At 37.7% G+C, this 20933-nt stretch overlaps 1 protein-coding gene across 1 annotated transcript in view; it reads right to left on the bottom strand.

Annotated features, from left to right (window-relative positions):
* The window catches only part of RFC3 (replication factor C subunit 3), a 666103-nt gene extending 645594 nt beyond the window's left edge, over positions 1 to 20509 (bottom strand). Inside the window, exon 1 of the mRNA XM_050766088.1 lies at positions 20468 to 20509. The gene's annotated coding sequence lies outside the window, so the exon portion shown is untranslated. The remainder of the gene's footprint in view (positions 1 to 20467) is intronic.
* Positions 20510 to 20933: the final 424 nt, after the last annotated feature.

The following is a 20933-nucleotide window of genomic DNA, read 5'->3' as shown; positions in this document are numbered from 1 at the left end:
CATCTGTATCAAGTCAATGGAAAGGGAAAAAGCATGGGGGATCACATATGGAAAATTTGTTTGGGCCAGGACTGGTAGTAGCGTGTATTACGTGCCATTGGCTAGACTTAGTGATGTGGCCACACCTAACTCAAATAGAGACTGGAGAAAATAGTGGAACTATATGTTTTAGAACAAGAGAAAGAGTTTAGAGAGTAGGCAGCCAACCTCTGCCACATCAAATATCTGTGACTGTTCATGGAAAGCATGATCTCTGCAAAGATTTGTTAAGTGCTCCATGAGAAATAAAACACCTAATAGAATACTAGATTTATCATCCGAAAATTCAATAATGTACTTGTTTTTTGTTTGTTTGTTTGTTTGTTTGTTTGATTTGAGACAGAGTCTCACTCTCTCACCCAGGCTAGAGTGCAGTGGTGTGATCTCGGCTGACCACAACTTCTGCCTCCTGGGTTTAAGCAATTCTCCTGCCTCAGCCTCCCAAGTAGCTGGGATTACAGGTGCCCACCACCACATCCGCCTAATTTTTGTATTTTTATTAGAGACGGGGTTTCACCATGTTGGCCAGGCTTGTCTTGAACTCCTGACCTCAAGTGATCTGCCTGCCTCAGCCTCCCAAAGTTCTGGGATTACAGGCATAAGCCACCGTGCCCAGCTGAATGTGCTCGTTTTAATATATAAGCACTGAATTTTAGTTAACATTAGAATGAACTTAATAGATCATTAGTAAGTAGCCGCTAGTCATATAAAAGTATGTCTGTATGCCCAGTGACCATTTTCTAGAAGAAAGCATTGAATTTTAGATCAAACCTAGCTTTTCTTGAGAACCCTTGCAATCCAAAAATGAACTAGCAGACAACCATACATGAGAGACACTGACAGTCTGTGCGTGAGACAAAAAAGCTTTCTCATTAATTGCATTTTTATTGTGCCAGGCACTGTGGAAACACTTTGCCTCCATTGTGGGTAGGTATACGTTGTACAGATTTAAAAAACTGAGGTTTGGAGATGTCAATTAAGGTCATATAAACTAATAGTGGGCAGAACTTAATAGCAAACCGAGGTCCATCTGTCTGTAGACCTTAGGTGCTTAATCACTATACTATATTTTTTGAGCATTCAACTCAAGCATATGTTCAGTTCCAGGGGTAAATATTCTATTCATATATCCTATTTTTTAGGGGCTCCAGAAACACTCCATTGCTTCATTGTCTTGATAATTCTTATCTTCATATAGGTAAATCCAATCTTTTTTTTTTTTTTTTTTTTTTTTTTTTTTTTTTTTTTTTTTTGGCATCATTAGCCTTCAGGTTTAGGATAAGCTGTGTGGAAACATTCCTGTTAAGGTGTCAGTAGGGTTGAAAAAGCCATGGTCAGGTAGAACTGAGAAGCCTGTTATGCAGGAAATAAACATAGCTTAAAGAAGAAAAACTACATGGGAATCCCATCATTGTATCAAGTACAAAATTATGATCTGTTTCCCAGTGGTTTCCTTGGGTGTCCCTCTCTGGCCAAACAACACTAGGTGAGGGCCATACCAAAAGTTGCCTGACACACACTCTCCAGTGTCCGGCCAAGACACAGACTGCTCTCCTGGTCTTGCTACTCATTTTCCCTTCTTGTGTCACCTTCATGGGTTTGAAGACAGAATTTAGTCCTCTGTCTTTTCTTGTAGATTAAGAAGCCCAATTTCTTTGAAACAAGATGGAGTAATGAAACATGTTTAAAATCTAACTTCTTGAAGAGTCTAAGCCTTTTTTTGAGGTTACTGTGTTCTAAATCCTACTGGATGTTCAACCCAGTAAGAGTCACAGGAAGGAAGAGCTACAAGGCTTCATAGGAGACTATATTCCCACAAATAACTCTTCTTCCTTTGAGCAGACTTCCTCACCTTTTCTACCTACCAGTGCTGGCCTGATGTACATGATGAGTTTTGTTTTCTTACATCTACTGCCTCTTTTCCTTTTCCACGCTAGTTCAAATCTTTTTCTTATGTACATAAATTATGTCAATACTTTTAATTGCTCCTCCTATCTCAATTCTTACTGCTCTCTGAGCATGTTTTGAATTTTCTATTCCTCTGACTTCAATGACATCTTCCCAATGTCTGCTGTGCAAAATCCCATCTATCCATTATGGAACAGTGCAAAGACATCCTCTTTCTTTTTTTTTTTTTTTTTTTTTTTTTTTTTTTTTTTTTTGAGACGGAGTCTCACGCTGTTGCCCAGGCTGGAGTGCAGTGGCGCGATCTCGGCTCACTGCAAGCTCCGCCTCCCGGGTTCCCGCCATTCTCCTGCCTCAGCCTCCTGAGTAGCTGGGACTACAGGCGCCCGCCACCGCGCCCGGCTAATTTTTTGTATTTTTAGTAGAGACGGGGTTTCACTGTGGTCTCGATCTCCTGACCTTGTGATCCGCCCGCCTCGGCCTCCCAAAGTGCTGGGATTACAGGCTTGAGCCACCGCGCCCGGCCAGACATCCTCTTTCATAAAACTTTCCCCCTTTGGCAAGCTCCTTTCCTTCTTGGCTTCTTAGGAAATGTCTATGTAGCCCATGTGGTACTTAACTCATGTAACTTTTTATCATAGTGGTAGACAGTGTGAGGAATGACTGCTAAGTTCCAGGCATTGCACTAGATGCTGCATGATGGGCCCAATGATGGAGAAAATGTGGTCCTTTTCTTTGAAGAGTTCACTCTGCAAGGTGGATTCTCAGTGGAGAAGACAGCAGAGAACCAAAAATGAGATAGCAGAGGACTCACACCTGTATTGAGATACAGACATTTATCTTAGATTTCATTAGCTTAAAGCTTCACTACATCCTTGCTACTCAAAGTGTGGTATCTGGCAACATCTGGGAGCTTGTTAGAAATTCAGAATCTCAGGTCCCACCCCAGCTTCCTGGTCTGCGTTTTAACAATATCCCCAGATGATTTTCACAAACATTAAAGTTTGAGAGATATTGTCCTAGGTTAAGAGAGATTCATGTTAGTTCAGGATTATTGTTCTATCTATATAGAATTCCCACTTTGTGTGCATGTTTATATCTTTCATTTATGTACATAAACAAACTACACAGGCTGTATGTACAGATATGTGTGTATATATATACAACTAACTATAATTATATATATTATTCATTTCTTGGTATAAAAGCACTTCTTTTAAATATTATTTTCTTTCTTTGACATAATAGATTATGAGTTAAATATTTTCATACTTTTCTAAGGGGAGAGTACCTAAGTCAGGTGGACCCACGCACGATTTCAGGTAAGGTTTAGATTCCGGACAGTCCTATGAATGAAGCAGCATTTTTCACAGAATGAACCTGAGTTGTAAATATTCATTTTAGGTGTTACCCCCTACTGGTAGAAGCACCAGGAGAGAAGTCATGAAATGTATCTATAAAGTAGTACCATTTGAGGTGGGTCCTAAATGATATACATATATGTAAAACTCTCACAGTAAGGCCATAAACATAATGGTAGGAATGATGATGTCCCGAAGTAAATTGGAGTTCTAAGAATAAGAAAAAAGGAAAGATGAGATGTTCAGTAGGCAACTGTGCACATCTGCCCAAACAGGCACAGCATGAGGGTTGGGAGAGTTGTTAGAATTGACTGGAAAACTAGGCAGGTGCCAGGACAAAAGATCTTTTGTACTATTGTATTCAGATGATGTGATTTGTTTTAGAAAAAATATAACCTAGAAGTCTTATGGATGGAGGATGAATTGGAACAAACAGATGATAAAGCTGGGAGAGCATTTACAATGTCTGGTCATGAGATGGCATGAGCCTTTTCTAAGACAGTGGAACTAAGAAGAGATATTTAAATGAGAGTTGCAGAATTGTTACATATGGCGGTGAAGAGAAGTAACTGTCAGGAATGTTTCTAAAATTTCTTGTTTAAATGAGTGAGTAATAGTAAAGTTATGTACTGAGCTCTGAAAGATCAAATGCGTTTTAAATAGAATAGCTTCTAAATGTTTACTTTGTGTATGGTAAATTTAATATAGAGCCTAAGCCCTTAGTGGATGTTGTAAACACTGAAGAAAATGGACTATCAACCTCCCTTCTCTTCTACTTTCACTTTTTTTTTTTAAAGAGACATTCTCACTCTGTTGTCCACGCTGGTCTTGAACTCCTGGGCTCAAGCAATCCCCCCACGCAGCTGGGAACTACAGGCACATATCACTCTGCCTGGCCCTGCTTTCTGTTATTATATTGGTCATTTGAAGTTTAATTTTCATGTGGCACATTAAAATCAAAATATTGCAGCACCACTGAACAAAGAACAGCTATGCCAAGCAATCATTTCAAAGAAAATTTACTTTTACTTCCAAAGGAAATGGTTACTAAATGATAACTTCTTTTCCCTGAGAATATTATATGTTATTAACTGGGAAAGTAGATTTTCCACGGGCCCCAAACTAGCTCAAAAATTTTTTTTCCTGAGTCTCGAGTTATCACTGTTGTTCCCTGAAATAAAAGCTCTATTGCGGCAAAGCCTACAGAACCTTTCATTAAGATCATTCAAAGCCTACTTCCCAAAGATACAGATTATAGTGCCCCACAGTGGTCTGCAAAGTAACAAGACGTCTTTTTCTGCAAACTTTTCCATACCACAAAAGAAAGCCTATTTGTAACAATATACAACTGTATTTGGACTGCCATAACAAACGACCACAAACTTGGTGGTGTAAAACAACAGAAAGGTATTCTCTCACGGCTTTTCTGGAGGCCAGAAGTCTGAAATCAAGGTGTCTACCGGGCTGCTTTTTCTGGAGGCTCGGAGGAAGAATCTATTCAATGCCTCTCTCCTAGTTTCCCGTGCTTGCTGGCAATGCAGAATTCCCTGGTGTGTAAAGGCATCACTGCCATCTCAGCCTCTGTCTTCACATGTCTCCCACTCAGTCTTCTCCTCTGTGTCTCTGCATCAAATCTCCCACCCATTTCTCTTACAAGGATGCTAGTCATTGGATTTAGGCCCTAGTCAAAATCCAGGATCGTCTCGTCTTGGGATCCTTGACTTGATTATATCGGCAAAGACCCTATTTCCAAACAAGGTCACATTCACAAGTACCAGGGGTTAGGACACGGACATAATTTGGGGGGTCGGAGGGACATAATGTAATCCTTCACAACAAGTTTTACTTGTTATTATTTCCAAAGGAAGTAGTTACTAAAACCAAGTTTTTGTGCTGCCCAGGAGGCCAGGGACAATGAGACTGGAACTTGAATTCATTGATCTAGCTGTGAACCTAAGAGAAGTAGCAAAGCTCTATTCAGATGAGTGCTTTTGGGGTGTTCTATCCAGAGTTCTTTCTAAAGTGTCTCTGATGGAGAGACCTCTTTTTGTATTTTTTTCTATATGTTGCATTTTTCTACTTAAAAATTTTTTTTCATTAAATAGTTTAAAATGGATGAAGATTTTTAGAATTGTCGAATCATCATCACACTTTTCTTTCTCTTACAGCAATAAATCAAAGAAAGACAAAACGTTGCCTAGTTTGGTTGCCCACTTTTCCTCTCTTCGTTACAACTTTATTCACCAGGTGACTTCATCCTGAAATTTCCCACATTTTCAGTTAACTTTTATTTACAGTTTTGAAAGAAGAATCTCTAAACCATAAAAAGGGACTAAAAATTATCTGAAGTTCTTTGATGTCTCCATAAAGGAAATGTGTGTATCTGCTAGATAGCTAAATAATGTTAAACACATCAGTAAGACTAAACTCTGATCTTACATTAAGAATTTAAAAATTCTTTTGAAAGAAATTAAAGTTTAGCCGGGCACGGTGGCTCAAGCCTGTAATCCCAGCACTTTGGGAGGCCGAGACGGGTGGATCACGAGGTCAGGAGATCGAGACCATCCTGGCTAACACGGTGAAACCCCGTCTCTACTAAAAATACAAAAAAACTAGCCGGGCGAGGTGGCGGGCGTCTGTAGTCCCAGCTACTTGGGAGGCTGAGGCAGGAGAATGGCGTGAACCCGGGAGGTGGAGCTTGCAGTGAGCTGAGATCCGGCCACTGCACTCCAGCCTGGGTGACAGAGCAAGACTCTGTCTCAAAAAAAAAAAAAAAAAAAAAGAAAGAAATTAAAGTTTAAAGAAAGCAATTTGCATGTTAGTAACTTTTGTCTATAGCGCTCTCATTGGTAGCTTACAATAATATGCAACACAATTTTATATTGTAAGCAAATATTGCCAGCCGCAGTGGCTCACGCCTATAATCCCAACACTTTGGGAGGCCGAGGTGGAAGGATTGCCTGAACTTAGGAGTTTGAGACCAGCCTAAGTAAGATAGTGAGACCTTGTCCCTACAAAAAATACAAAAATTAGCCAGCCATGGTGGTGTGTGCCTGTGGTCCCAGCTACTAGGGAAGCTGAGGTGAGAGGATGGCTTGAGCCTTGGAGGCAGAGGTTTCAGTGAACCAAGATTATGGCACTGAATTCCAGCCTGAGTGAAAGAGCCAGACCCTTTCTCAGAAAAATAACTAACTAACTAACTAAATAAATAAATAAATTATGACTGTTTAAGAATGTGAATAGAGGCCAGGTGTGGTGGCTCACACCTATGATCCCAGCACTTTGGGAGGCCAAGGTGGGCGGATCACCTAAGGTGGGGAGTTTTAGACCAGCCTGACCACCATGGAGAAACCTCGTCTCCACTAAAAATACAAAAAATTAGCCGGGCATGGTGGCGCATGCCTGTAATCCCAGCTACTCGGGAGGCTGAGGCAGGAGAATTGCTTGAACCCGTGAGGCGGAGGTGTCGGTGAGCCAAGATTGCGCCATTGCACTTCAGCCTGGGCAAGAAGAGCAAAACTCCATCGAAGAAAAAAGAATGTGAATAGAGATGTTTGAAATATTTGAAAGATTTAAATGTAGGTTTGACCTTTTTTTAAAAAAATGTATTCCTATATTGTTTAGTTAAATTCATTCCAAAATAGTCCTTGATTACCCACTTGAGCTAAGTACTGTTTTCAGGATACTATGAACAGACAGACAAGTTCCCTTTTTCATGGAGATGTCATTCTAGTAGGACAATACAGACAATAAATATGCAGCAGGATAATTTCAGATACTGATGAGTGCAATGAAGATGATAATGTAAGATACTGTGATTGAGTGTGATATGAGTGGAGGGTGAGAGATGACTGCTTTAGCTAAAGTAGGTACAGAAGCCCACCCTAAGAGGATGATGTTTGAACTGAAATTGAAGGATGAAAAGACACTTTTAATACTGCTAAAATGGTTCACGTTATTAGGGAAGAAAAATTCATCTACTGTCGCATTAAGCATAAGCAGTCTAAAGGAAGAAGGAACTATGTCAAGTGGCTTCAGGACAAGACTTGAAGCCAGAACATTTATTTCTGAGCTGATGATTCATCAGCGACCTGACTTCACCTTATTTATATGGCCAGAAACCAAATGGTATTATTCCAGACTCAGGTCCGTGTTCCTCTACCCAGATGCAATTTTCTCCCATCAATTCTGGCTGCGAGAGAGACATCTCAGCAGCAAATAACTGGAAGGAAAGGCTGAAACTGAAACTCTACAGAATGCTTTCTCCAACCCACCATTGCTCCCTTTTTCTTACCCACAACCTGTACACGGTTTCTCATGTGACCAAGTATTTTGCGGTTCCTGAGGTTTGAAGGGGTGGATCTAGAAAAGCCTGGCAGTCATGAGAAGATTTGGAACAGGGCCGGATTTTTAGTACAGAAGCAGGGCAGAGAGGCATTTAGTAGAGAGGCATTCCAATTGATTACTTAGTCTCTCCATGCTGTAAAAAGGTTGCGTGGATAAATCAATTCAGCAGAATACCTACCTTGAAGTTATGGTCAAGTTTTTATTTTGTGTTGGAGATCAAGTTTCTCTTGAAGTCCAAACCAATGGTCATCATTACTAGTATTTATTAGTTCCCTTTCTTCTTTCTGTTTGTTTTGTTTTGTTTTGTTTGTTTTGTTGTTGCTGTTTTTGCAGAGTCTCACCCTGTCACCCAGGCTGGAGTGCAGTGGCGCGATCTCGGCTCACTGCAACTTCCACCTCCCAGGTTCAAGTGATTCTCCAGTCTCAGCCTCCCGGGTAGCTGAGACTACAGGTGTGTGCCACCACATCCAGCTAATTTTCTTTTTATTTTTAGTAGAGATGGGTTTCATCATGTTGGCTAGGCTGGTTTTGAACTCCTGACCTCAGGGGATCCGCCTGCCTCGGCCTCCCACAGTGCTGGGATTACAGGTATGAGCCAACACAGCCAGCCCCTTTTCTTCTTTCTTTTGTAAAATCAAACACTGAGCTATAATTTACATGCTATAAAATGTGTACAAATCACTCAGTGCTGACAAATGTATACATCTATATACATGCCATACAATGAAGATATCAACTATTGCCATCACCTTAAGGGTTTTCTTGTGCTTCTTCCCATTCCATTTCTATTCCTCTATCCTCCATTCCGAGAATATTGATCTACTTTCTATTACTATAAATTTTTCATTCCTAGAGATTCATATAAATTGAATAATATAGTATGTGGTCCTTTTTTCCTCTTAGCATGATACGTGGAGATTTATCAGTGTTGCCTTTGTTCACTGAGAAATATACCATTGTATAGATGTACCACAATTTATCCACTTGCTTCTTGATGGACACTTGGATTGCTTCCTATTATTTGCTAATATGAATAAATATGTTATTAATATTCCAGTACAGGCCATTTGTTTTCACTTTTCTGGAGTAAATATCTGAGAAATTGCTGGGTTGTAAGGTTAAGGGTATATTAAACTTTGTAAGAGACTTCCAAATAGTTTTCCAAAGTGGCCAAACCATTCTGCATTCTCACCAACAATTTATGAGTGTTCCAGATGCTCTTATCTTTACCAACATTTGGCATTCTATACATATACATATTTAAATATATGTATACACATGCACAGCCATTTGATTTGGTGTGTTGTGGTAATGCACTGTGATTTGCATTTTCATTTCCCTGATGACTAAGCATTTTTATGCTTATTGACCATTCATATATCTTCCTTTGTGAAGAGTCTAGTCAAATGTTTTGTGCATTTTAATTGGGTTGATTCTTTTTATTGAATTGTGAGAATTCTTTACATATTGTAGATATAGTCCTTTGTGAGACAAATGTGTTGTGCCTATTATCTCCCAATATGCAGTTTGCCCTTTCATTTTATTAATGTTAATTTTCAAAAAGCAAAAGAGTTCCCTTTCCTATTATGTTGCTGATTTTTTACTTTTTCTCTTCTTGTCATCTCCCTGATTTGTGAATATTAGAAAACTAAATATACAATTTGCAGTAATATATATTGCTAAATATCCAATGGTAAAAAACAATTGTCCTGTAGCATTGAAGGAATGTTCAATATCCATCACTGCCTGTTTTCATTTTATTAGTTTTCTATAGTTGCTGTCACAAATTATCACAAATAGAGCATCTTAAGATGACATATTTATTATTTCATAGACGTGTAGATATGAACTCTTATTATAGCATGGTTCAGGTAGTTCAGGTGGTTCTCTGCTCCCAGTAGCTTAAGGCCAAAATCGAGGCATTAGCAGGACTGCATTTCTTTCAAGTTCTTCCAGGTTATTGGCAGAATCCAGTCCATTGCATTTGTAGAACTCAGGTCCCTAGTGCCTTGCTGGCTGTCGACTAGGGGTCATTCTCAGTTTCTAGGGGCTGTCCACATATCCTGGCACATGGCCTCCTTCCAAGCTTACAGTGGTGGGTTGGGGCGGGGTGGGGGGTCTTTCTGAAGGTCTCTAAGTCTCTAAAGAGAACATAGGATTCTGTCTACCATGCTGCCAAACCAATATCCATACTACCGGTGAAGGGAAACAGATCCGGCAACAGTTTGGACCTAGAAATCCTAAGAGGATGTTTACATTAGAATTTGGGATACCAGTCCTATCATAAATAATTACACCAATGTTAAACATTAGTTTATAACTTAAGAGATTGTGAGCGAGGTGTGAGTTATAGATATTCTTCATCAGTAACTTATCAAATTGTCACTTTTTACCTCTTTTTAATTACTGTCATATTGGGTATGAGAAATAAAATTTTTTTTCTTTTGCTATTTTTTCTTTATTTAGCAATTAATTTGAAGGATACTCTAAACAATTACTTATTAATAACTTGTATCTGGAAATCTATAGGCCTAATTAATCTGAGATATTTATTGAGAATTTGCTAACACTGGTAATGTAAAGAAATCATAACAGCCACAGGTACTAAAAGGCTACAAATGTTCTTCCTCTTTTACCCTTTCATCCTATTCTATATCCTTTCACCTATTTGAAGAGTGATATAGGATATGTGAAAGGTACTAGAAATATCTATGGTGTTTTCATTGTTAAGTTGTTGTATTAGTTGGCTAAAGCTGCCAAAACAAAATACCACAGACTGGGTAGCTTAAACCACAGACACATGTTTCCAAGTCCAAGATCATGGTGCCAGTGGCATTGCTTTCTTCTGAGGCCTCACTTCCAGGCTTGCAGATGGGGCCTTGTTGCTGTGTCCTCACGTGGCCTTTTCTCTGTGCATGCGTGGGGAGAGAGGGCTCTCTTGTATCTCTTCCTCTTCTTATAGGTACACCAGCTCTATTGTATTAAGGACCCAACCTATGACCTCACTTAACCATTATTACCTGCTTAAAAGCCCTGTCTCCAAATATAGTCACATTGGGCATTTGGACTTGAACCTATGAATTTAGGAGGGGACACAATTCAGTCCGTAACAGTTGCTTTAATGACATTTTTACAATGAATGAATGAATGACAAATTGAGGTTATGGTTAGATTGTGGCCCCTACTCAAAAAATACATATGCTGAAGTCCTAACTCTTATAACTTGAAAATGAAATCTTATTTGGAAACAGAGACTTTGTAAATTATTTTACAAGTTGGTTCATGGCCTTTACTTTAATGATTTAACATAAGGTGGGCCTTTAATAATCTATAAGAGTAAATAGTTACTAAAAAACTAATTCATATCACTTTTTTATTGTGGTTAAAAAAACACAAAACGTGAGATCTACCCTCTCAACAAATTGTTAAATGTGCAAGACATTAGTTAACTATAAACACAAAGATGTAGAATAAATCTTCAGACCTTTTTCATCTTGCATAACTGCTACCTTATACCCATTACGTAAGTCCTCATTTCCCCAAAGCCCCAGCAATCACATTCAACTTTCTGCTTCGATGATGTGTTAGGCTGTTCTTGCATTGTTATAAATACCTACGACTGTGTAATTTATAAAGAAAAGAGGTTTAATTGGCTCACTGTTCTGCAGACTGTACAAGCATGGTACCAGCATCTGCTTGACTTCTGAGGAGGCCTCAGGGAAGCGTTTACTCATGGTGAAAGGCAAATGTGGAACAAGCATGTCACATGGCAACAACAGGAGCAAGAGGAAAGGGCAGGTTACAGACTTTTAAACATTTAGATCTTGTGTGAACTGAGCAAGAACTCACTTATCACCAAGGAGAGCTAAACCATTCATGAGGGATCTGCTCCAATGGTCCAATCACCTTGGACCAGGTCATACCTCCAACATTGGGAATCACATTTCTACATGAGATCTGGAGGAAACAAACATCCAAACTATATGAGATGAATTTGACTACTTTGGATATACCATGTAAGTGGAATCATGCAATATTTGTCCTTCTGTGACTGCCTTATGTCACTTGGCACAATGTCATCAAGGTTCATCCATGTTGTAGCATATGACAGATGTAATGGTTAATTTGACTGGGCCATGGGGTACCTAGACATTTGTCTAAGCGTTATTCTGGGTGTGTCTGTGACAGTGTTTCTGAATGAGATTAACATGTGAATCTGTAGCCTAAGCAAAAGAGACCACCCTTCCCAATGTGGGTGGGCCTTATCCAGTCAATTGAAGATGTGACTAGAACAAAAAGGCGTTTCTCTTTGTCTCAAGATATTTTTAAAAATTTCCTTTTGGTTTCTTCTTTGACTCATTTAAAAATAAATTTCCACATACTTGTGAATTTTCCAGTTTTATTTCTGCAGTTGATTTCTCACTTCATTTTATTGTGTCCAGACAAGATACTTGTTATTATGTCAATCTTCTTAAAATTGTTTACTTGTTTCATGACCTTACATGGGATATATCCTGGAGAATGTTCCATGTGCTTGTGGTAATGTGTATTCCACTACAATTGACTGAAATATCTGTTAGGTTAATTTGGTCTATAGCTTTATTCAAGACCTCTGTTTCCATACTGATCTTTGTTCTCAATGTAATATTATTAAAAATGGTATATTAAAATCTCCTACTATTGTGATGCTGTCTTTTTCTCCCTTCAGTTCTGTCAACATTTTCTTGGTATATTAAAGTGCTGTGATATTGCACATACATACATATTTATGATTTTTATGTCCTCCTGCTGAATTGGCCCTGTTATCCTTATGTAATGATCTTCTTTTCTCTTGTAACAGTTTACAACTTAAAGTCTATTTTGTCTGATAAAGTCTATTTTGTCTGATACGAATATTGCCATATCTGCTCTCTTTGGTTACTATTTGCATGGAATTTCTCTTTGCATCCTTTTACTTTTAGCTTATGTGTGTCCTTCAATCTAAAGTGGGTCTCTTGTAACAGCATATAGTTGGACCATGATGCTAGCCATTCAGCTACTATATGTCTTTTAGCTGAAAGTTTAGTTTACATTTAAAGTAATCATTGATACAAAAAACTTATTAAAATAATTTAAATGTTTTTGTGTCTGCCTTGTCCTTTTCGTCCCTCTTCTTCTCTTGGCTGTCTTCTTTTGTGTTTTGTTGTTTTTTTTTTTTAAGTGCTAATTGGATTTCTTTCTTATTTCCATTTGAGCATCTTCTACAGGTATTTTCTTTGTGGTTACCATGGGACTTTCATAAAACATCATATAGGCATAACAAACTATTTTAAGCTGATAACAACTTCAATAGCATACAGAAACTACAATTTTACTTCCTTCTGCACACACTTATGTTATTGATGTCATGAATTACATGTTTTTGTATTGCGTATCCATTAGCATACTTTTATGGTTTTATATGCTTTGTCTTTTAACTTCTGTACAACAATTTAAAGTCACTTAGGCACCACTGTTACAGTATTACAGTGCTCAGTATTTGCCTATATATTTACCTTTATGAATAAGCTTTATACTTTCATATGTTTTGCTTTCCTATTTAACATCTTTTCATTTCAGCTTGATGATCTCCCTTTGGCATTTCTTGTAAGACTGCTCGAAAAATGATGAACTCCCTCAGCTTTTGTTTATCTGAGGAAGTATTTGTCTCTTTTTACTTTTGAAAGACAGTTTTGGCAGATGTAGTATTTTGGTAGTGTTTGGTAGTGTTTTTTCTTTTAGCACTTTGAATATATTATTCCACTCCTTTCTGGGTTGCATGGTTTCTGCTGAGAAATCCACTGATAGCCTTATGGGGTTCACTTTATGAAACGAGTTGCTTTTCTCTTGCTGCTTCCAAATTCTCTCTTTGTCTTGACTTTTGACAATTTTATTATAATGTCTCTAAGTATGGATTCCTTTGGATTTAGGGATTTAGGCATTTAGGTGATCCTGTTTTAGGTTATTTGGGTTTTTTAAATCTAAATGTACATTTTCTTCCTCAGATTTGGTGAGTTTTCAGCCATTATTTCTTTAAATAAGCTTTCTGTACTTTTCTGTCTCTGTTCTCCTTCTAGGACCCTCATAATGAGTATGTTAGAAACCCCATAAGTGCTTAGGCTTTCTTAACTCTTTCATTCCTTGTTTCTTTTTCCTCCTCTGACTGGTTAATTTCTAATGACTAGTCTTCAAGTTCACTGATTCTTTCTACTGCTTGATCAGGTCTGCTTTTGAACTCATCTAGTGATTTCTTTTCTTTTTTTTTTTTTTTTGAGACCAGTTATTACATTCTTCAGCTCCAAATTTCTATTTGGTTATTTTTTACATTTTCTATTTCTGTGTAGAAATTCTCATTTTGTTTATGCATCATTTTTCTAGGCTGATCTCTTATTTCTTCATATTTATTGTAACTCTGTGTAAGTAATCGTGTATTTGAAAAACACGGTCACCTCTGCCAGTCCTTATGGACTGGCTTTGTACAGAGAAGGACCTGTACCAATCAGTCATGCTAGAAGTTATAGGGGCCTCTTAAACCGTTTCTGTGTATGTGACTTTTCAGGACCTGTGCTTGTAGATTCCTAACTTGGGAGATTTGCCAGTTTCATTTTTCATCAGTTTTCAATCTCTTGCTCCCTCTGGTGTCTGTCACTCAGATATTATTAGCATTGGGTTTTTTTAATAATTAATTTTTATTTTTATTTCACTAGTTTTGGGGTACATGTGGTTTTTGGTTACGTGGCTAAGTTCTTTAGTGATTTCTGATATTTTGATGCACCCATCACCCAAGCAGTGTAAACTGTGCCCAATGTGTAGCCTTTTATCCCTCACCTTCCTCCCATCCTTCCCCTCAGAGTTCCCAAAGTCCATTATATCATTCTTATGCCTTTGCATCCTGATAGCTTAGCTCCCACTTATAAGTGAGAACATACGCTATTTGGTTTTTTTATTCCTGAGTTACTTCACTTAGAATAAATGGCCTCCAGCTCTATCAAAGTTGCTGTAAAAGGCATATTATTTTGTTCCTTTTTATGACTGAGTAGTATTTCATGGTGTATATATACCACATTTTCTTTGTCTACTCTTTGGTCAATGGGCATTTAGGCTGATTCCATATCTTTGCAATTGCAAATTGGGCTGCTATAACCATGCATGCACATGTGTCTTTTTCATATAATGACTTCTTTTCCTTTGGTTAGATACCAAATAGTGAGATTGCTGAATTGAATGATAGTTCTACCTTTAGTTCTTTAAGGAATCCATAGTAGTTGTACTAATTTACATTCCCACCTGCAGTGTAAAAGTGTTCCCTTTTTATCACATCCACACCAGCAGCTATTGTTTTTTGACTTTTTACTCCTTCTTGTAGGAGTGAGTTGGTAGCCATTGTGGTTTTAATTTGCATTTCCCTGATAATTCCACTGTTTATACAAAACATAAATTCTAAATACATCTTCCTCACTTTGTTTTTACATGCATTATCAGGACTAGCAGCTGGCTTTCTTTCAGTCTCTTTTTTTGAAAAGGAATAAGGTTGTATCATTTCAAAAGAGTAGAGAACAAGAAACCACAGATGTAGCTGTGCTCAGGAGCCAAGCAATCCACTCCCATACCCTATAACTCAGCCTGTGTGGTATAAATGTATATACAAATTTCCTACATGTCATCAACTTTTGAGATCAAAGCTATAATGGTAAATGGTTAATCCATAAAGGCCTTGGGTGGAGGTTATGGTAATTAAAGCTAAGCCCTAAATGCCAGTAAACATAGATGATGGGACTACGTTCAAATCATACCAAGAAAGGGATATTGTAGCAATTTGTGTGATAGCTTTCTAAATTACTTTCATCAAATGATATTGGATTCCTACAAGAAAAATCTACCCTGAACATTATTTGGAAGATACCAACACTCAATATCACACATTAATACTAATTTCAAATAAAAAATTAAAGAAGGGAAAGTAAGCACATTTTAAAAGAAAATATGTATTATTTAGGAAGCATTTGAATTTATGGAGCAGTTGAAAACATAATACTTCAAGTTCATTAGAACCTAAAAGCAATGATTTCTGCCCCTGTCAGATATCATCACGGGAAGACCCCTTTTGGTGTGTGTTCTTTATTAGGAACATTCATCTTCATGCCAATCAATGCCACCAGTTGATTTTAAACTCCATGGTAACAGTATTAACTATTAGGAATATGAAGAGTAGCAATAAAAATAATAATTATAGTAAATGTCTGCTTAGGGAAAATTTTCAGCTCCTTCAGGAGTTTGATTTCTTCTTTGTCTCATTGAGGCAAATTATAATGATTGTTTTGTCAGTTGCTACTGGAGATCTTTTAGCTTCATACCACATCAGCTCAGAGATCCCAAGTCTGTCACTCAGCTAATGTTAATTAACCATTTGGGGCCCTGCGGGGAGCTGTTGTTTTCTGATTCCTTCCATTGAATTATATAGAATAAAAATCAGTGTACCCTTGACACAGTGCTCCTTTAATCCCACAATGCTCTGGGGTAATTTTAAATCAGATACATTGAAAAGATATTAACTTTTACAATTGTACAATTAAAACTATATATGTAAATTCAAGAGATTGGAGGAGTCTACCTATATTGAGTTTCTTATTCAACAATAACTGATGATTTTTATATAATTGAGAATAAATCTTTATCAGATGATGAGACTCATAGAGGATAATAGGTCAATTATTATTGTAATTTTTTAAATCTCTTCTACCCTATCTTGTAAGTCAATGAATAGCTGTGTAGAAACAAGAAGTAATATGGGTCAAATGACAACAAAGAAAAAATTCTAGAAATTCTTCTCTTATTGGGAGCTCTGTAAAAACAGTGTCTCTCATGTTTGTCACTACTGTATCTCCTGGCACAGTGTGTGACATGTGATCATGCAATAAATAACTGTTGAATGAAGGAAAGGCATGATGACTATCACAGAAGATCTTTCTACAATCATTTTGACATCATCTTACCTTGGTGCTTTTATTTCCATCTACACATTTTTATTATAGTACAAAATTCTTTTAATGGATGAAAAAGGATGAGTATAACTGTTTTCTCCATTAATTGCACATGGTATTTTGGAACAACATTGTGCTAGGGGTCAGAAACTTTCTGGTGGGATGGTCCCATTCCTGTTGTGGTGTGACCTTGAACTACTCAATATCTGCAATCCGGTTGTCCCATTGACAAAAATGCAGAGAATCACATCTGGCAAGATTTTATTACAGATGAAATTATTTTAATAGCAAAATATAATCATTAAATATGCATACTGGGATTAGTAAGAGAAATATTAAACTATGTTGTGTTTATACACTACTCTAACATTTTAAAATTTCCTTCATTTTTAATCACCTGATTTGCTGATAACAATACCACCAAAAATATTTAACTTTTCCATCAAATACAAATATATTAGCCTTGGTCATCTAAAATAAAACATGGGCATTTTCTAAGCTTTATTTACATATAATTTGCACATCATACAGTTCGCCCATTTGAAGTGCAAAATTCAATTTTTTTCTGGTAAATTTTCAGTTACAGAATCACCACAATACAAATTTAGAACATTTTCATTGCCCCAAAAGATCCCTGCGCCCTCCCCCTTTCTACCTCCAGCTCTCAACACAGAAAAAAAAAATACTATTTTAGTATAAAGTATGTTCCACATGTTGAAAGGGACATACTTACAGTAAAACATTTTTTATTATTTGAAATTCAAGTTTAACCAGACATCCTGTGTTTTATCTGGCCATCCTACCAAAACATAGACTCTAAAATAATACTTTAAGAATTGTTTTTGGATTCAAACATGCTTATTCACAATCTCTTTATTGGTAACCAAAAGTACAGTTTTATATGATGGCTGACCAATGACTTACGTTTTTACAATTTTTGCTACATAAATTACCATTGAGACAACCAAGGAGCTCTACGAAAAAAAATGTTTCTAAAGAAATTAACCCTCACATCCTTTTCAGATGTGAATGCAGTTACCAGAGGACTTCAGGCAGGCGGCCAGGCGTGGCACTGCGCTGTGATGCTGCAAATGTTTATAATTTTCTCTGCTGTACCCTGAGGCAGTAGCTTTTCACTTTTGGCATTCTCTAGGCATTTGTGCATTTTAGAATTAGCTGCAGTGCACTGTATATTTGCCCCATCTAGTGAAGGTGTGACCCTCACTCAGTGGGGAATCTGTTCAGGGACTAGTATGTGTCAAGCCACATGGAAATCACAAAGAAGAGCGCTCACTCTGCTTTATTCATACGCCACAGTATTGGAGACCTGAGCTCTCAGGCTGCAACTGTTTAGTAGCCAGAGACCCATTTTTTATATCAAATAGAAGGTCAGTTGAAACATAAATGTTGGGTTTGGAAGACTAGTCTAGATAAACATGAGGTGAAGAAGAATATTCTATTGTAGGTTCTCTTTTGGGTTCAGTTTCTATCACGTGGTTTTTGTTTGTTTGTTTGTTTGTTTTGTTTTGTTTACGGGTCTTATTCTGTCCCCCAGGCTAGAGTGCAGTGGTGTGATCTCCACTCACTGCAACCTCTGCCTCCCGGATTCAAGCAATTCTCCTGCCTCAGCCTCCAGAGCAGCTGGGACTACAGGCACCTGCCACCACACCCAGCTAATTTTTGTATTTTTAGTAGAGATGGGGTTTCACCATGTTGGCCAAGCTTGTCTCGAACTCCTGGCCTCAGGTGACCCACCCACCTCAACCTCACAAAGTGCTGGGATTACAGGTGTGAGCTACCACACCCGGCTACGTGGTTCTTATTTGTTTCTCTGATTCTACAGCCTCAGCCTAGTCATTCAGTCAATCTGTCCACAAATACTTCTTGAGGGTGGGATTTGAGGGTCTGCTCTCTGCTAGCTGGTAGGGTAGGGATACAGAGGTTCAAAGATTGTGTGTGTCTAGGTAGCTCAGTGCCTGGCAGCACAGGCACTCAGTTCACACGGCAAACTCATGTAGCACTGAATGAAACAGAAACCGCTCTTGCCTCGATGAGCTTACAACCCATTCTATTGACCACTCTCAGAAAAGTTTTGAAGCTCAGTGGAGAAAACCAGGCTACAATAATCTCAGCAGTCCTAGCTTTTCCTCTACTACAGTCTCTTGCTTTCATTGTGAATGCTAAAATCTCTTCATTTCCTATTATGGACCCCTGGCTTGAATGAGAAACCCAAATATGAAATGCTTCTTCCTAAGCTTAGAAGTAGAAGATACTACTTCAGGCTGGAAGAGTCAGCGAAGGCTTCTCTGAAGAGAGGAGAAATGTGCAGTTTGCAGAGATGACACTGCAAACAAAAACCCAGAGGCACAAGAGACTGAAATCAATAAAAATATGATTTTGTGCTCATATAAGGCACAAGGTGCTTTTTAAAATCAGTTGAGCATATGTGCGTGGTTTATTTCTAGGTTCTCTGTTCTGTCCCATTGATCTATGCATTTATCCTTCTGACAATACCATACCATCTTGATAACTGCTATATAGTAAAAAAATCAGGTGCAGTGATTCCTCCAACTTGATTCTTCTTTTTCAAAATCTTCTTATCTATTACAGGATTTGTGACTTTCCATATACATTTTAAAATAAGCTTGTTTTTGTCTATAGGAACCTTGCTGAATTTTGATAGGTATTGAATTTACAGATTAATCAAAGGCTAAAATGCTTTTATGTGTACAAAATCATTTTCCCACCTTGAAACCCATGATAAAGTTCCCATATTGACAACACACACACACACAAACACACACACACACCCCACACACAAATTCAATGAGCGTTGGGCATTGTTTTTTCACATAAAGCAAGGAAGACTGCAGAACCCTTTACAACAGGAGTGACCCTATAACACTGGTTCAAATAGGAACCAGAACAAGAAGTAAAGTTCTATAATGAGATGTAATGCCACATCCTAGGTTGAATGTCAACATAAGGAGCCTCTTATCTCGGTAGGAGGTCACAGCTGACAGGGAGGCCTGACTCACTTTGTGGAGCATTATCAGTCAACCGGAACCATAGAAACTCACTTCTAATTTTCCTCAGACTGAGGAAATAATTTAGAAATGGCAATTTTCTTCCTAGGCTTATAATTTTCTTTGCATTACATGGAAATTTCATTTCAATTGGCTTATGATAGAACAGCGTTCTGACACTTCAAATCCATAAATTAAAACAAAACGAAGCAAAACTTGGACAGTGGCAAAACAGCACAACACTAAATTCACTGTTACAAACTAATGCAAGCACTGGAAGCTCAGCTCTACGGCTGTCTAACAATCTTGTGCGATTAGTATTTTATTTTAAAATAATTACTAGTATTATTCAATATTTAGCTAATATAATCTGTCATAAAAATGGCAATAGCTTTGTGGGAGTGTAAAATGCTGCTGCTGCTGCTGCTGCTGCTGCTATGGAAAACACTATAGTGGTTCCTCTAAAGGTAAAATATAGTAGTATTATATGATCCAGCAGTCTCACTTCTGGGAATATATCCAAGGGAACTGAAAGCAGGATCCCAAAGAGATTTCTGTATACCTGTGTCCATTGCAGCATTATTCACAACATCCCAGAGGTAGAAGCAACCCACATGTCTATCTACAGATGAATGGATAAAGATAATGTGGTATATCCATACAATAGAATATTATGCAGCCTTCACAAAGATATCCTGTCACACATTACCACATAAATGAACCTTAAGGATATGATCTTAGATGAAATAAGCCACTCACAAAAAGATAAGTACTGTATAATTCCACTTACATGAGGTATCTAAGGTCCTCAAACTCATCAGAACATAAGGTGGAATGATGGTTGCCAGGAGCTGAGGGTAGAGAGAAATGGAGAGTTGTTATTCAATGGGTACAAAGTTTCCCATTTACAAGATGAGAAAGTTCTGGATATCTGTTACATGACAATGGCAATAAAAGTTATCACAGCTTTACTAAAATTTTATGTTATGTGTTTTTTAACATTTTTTAAGAAAGGACAAGAGTAGTCATGCTGAGACTAAATACTTCCTTACTCTTAAGAAAAAGAATTGAAGGTTTAGCTTTTAAAGCTTGTTATCCCCATATAAACTGAGTTTTGTTGTAGACTGGACATGGATTATTTCCAAATTTGCATTGGAGGTTGATGCTAAATATACATCACTATGTGCAAAGCTTAAAAGGGAGAGTTATTTAAAATAGATTAAATGATGTGGAATAAAATTTCCAAAAGCTGTAAT

The sequence above is a fragment of the Macaca thibetana genome, chromosome 17, assembly GCF_024542745.1.
Source record: "Macaca thibetana thibetana isolate TM-01 chromosome 17, ASM2454274v1, whole genome shotgun sequence".
NCBI classification, from domain to species: Eukaryota; Metazoa; Chordata; class Mammalia; order Primates; family Cercopithecidae; genus Macaca; species Macaca thibetana.
The sequence above is the reverse complement of the archived record's forward strand: the minus strand, read 5'-3'. Positions and strand labels throughout refer to the sequence as shown.